Source organism: Henckelia pumila, chromosome 2 (assembly GCF_033568475.1).
Source record: "Henckelia pumila isolate YLH828 chromosome 2, ASM3356847v2, whole genome shotgun sequence".
NCBI classification, from domain to species: domain Eukaryota; kingdom Viridiplantae; phylum Streptophyta; class Magnoliopsida; order Lamiales; family Gesneriaceae; genus Henckelia; species Henckelia pumila.
In genome coordinates this window covers 193,637,917-193,639,710 of record NC_133121.1, presented here as the reverse complement: position 1 = coordinate 193,639,710, position 1,794 = coordinate 193,637,917, and the positions used below count along the sequence as shown (strand labels likewise).

Genomic DNA, 1,794 nt, shown 5'->3' with positions numbered 1-1,794 from the left:
ATTTTCATGGCCTACATTCTGAAAATCCATATTTGCATTTAAGAGAATTTGAGGAGGTTTTCAACACTTATAATGATCAAAATTGTAGCATGGATATTGTTCGATTAAAGCTTTTCCCTTTTTCTTTAAAAGATAAAGCTAAAACATGGTTGCAAAATTTGAGATCAAGTTCAATAAGATCATGGGAAGAAATGCAACAACAATTTCTAAAAAAGTTTTTCCCTTCCTATAGAACAAACTCTTTTAAAAGGCAAATTACAACTTTTTCTCAAAAACAAGGGGAAACATTTTATCAATATTGGGATAGATATAAAGAGTTACTTAATATATGCCCACATCATGGTTTTGAAATATGGAGGATAGTTTCTCACTTTTATGAAAGTTTAATACCTAAAGATAGGCAAATGATAGAATTCATGTGTAATGAAACTTTTGAAGATAAAAACCCAAATGAGGCTATGGAATATTTGGAGTCATTAGCAAAAAATGCTCAAAATTGGGATAATATAGGCTCAATTGAACCACCAAGTAAAACCAATAATTCAACAAATGGGGTTGGTATTTATCATCTTAAAGATGATGTAGATATTTAAGCCAAACTTGCATCTTTAGCAAGAAAAATTGAGTCATTAGAAATGAAAAAGAGTGATCAATTAAAAAGTGTTCAAGAAATTGTTCTTCATATATGTGATACACATGATCATCTTACAAAAAATTGTCCTACTTTGCCTTTATTTAGAGAATGTCTCCATGAACAAGCCAATTATGTTAACAATTTTAAAAAACCAACATTAGATCTTTTTTCACAAACATATAATCCTGGTTGGAGAAATCATCGTAATTTTAGTTGGAGGAACGATAATAATGCTATGAGACCCCGTTTCTAATATTCTAATCTCAAATAATTAACTACAATCGAACACAAAGAGCCAAGGAAACGAATAATTTTTTTTTTAAAAGCCTCGCGCGCGCGCAGGCAACGCGGCCAGAGGCCTCGCGGGAGGCTCGCGCCCGCGCGAAGTGATGAGCTCGCGCGTGCGCGGGCAAAACAACCCGAGCCCCTCAAGGCTCCTCGCGCACGCGCGAGGTCAAGCTTCGCTCGCGCACAGGCCAATCGGGCAGAAAAGGGCAGGGTTCCGGAAATAATCAAACAAAGCCATCTCCAATAAATTAAAACCCATACACTCATACAAATCAACATTTAAACATTCAATATTCTAGGTTCTGCCCAAAAGTACAACATATCAAGTTCGACAATAGGGTTCGATCGACTAATCAAAAAAAGATACAAGTTCAACAGACACAACACTACGACATGGTGTCTCACTTCTATCATTCTCACCCCGAGCTAACCCAGACGACTCGGACCAGATCCTGATCCTCCTGTTGTCAAGTACACATACAAAAAAAAAACAACAGCCAGATAACCCGGTTAGAAATATAATTTCTAAGTAAAAGAGACAGGCATACAATATCAATTAAACACCTCATATTGAATTGTATCAATCATCAAAAAATCAAATGAGGGTGGATGTATGAATGATTTCAAATCTTGAGATTATAAAGTCAGATAATCGAAATATCAGTCGGTACTCGGTTGGGATCCCGGGGTCAAGTCATTACAAACAACCCACCTACACTCCCATTCGGGGTGGATGTCGCACAACTCAAATCCCTAGACTTCAGAGCAACTATAAGAAGTATTCTAGCACTTGGAAAAACTCGAAATCCAAAGCCATTTCAATATAGCTCCTTAAATCGTCTAATTTCAAAACGAATTGAATATTCGGCTCA

The 1,794-nt window shown here is 36.4% G+C and overlaps 1 non-coding gene across 1 annotated transcript; it reads right to left on the bottom strand.

Annotated features, from left to right (window-relative positions):
* Positions 1–235: 235 nt before the first annotated feature.
* On the bottom strand, positions 236–346 carry LOC140885824 (small nucleolar RNA R71). The gene has a single exon (XR_012151239.1). It is a non-coding gene; the product is annotated as a small nucleolar RNA R71 (small nucleolar RNA).
* Positions 347–1,794: the final 1,448 nt, after the last annotated feature.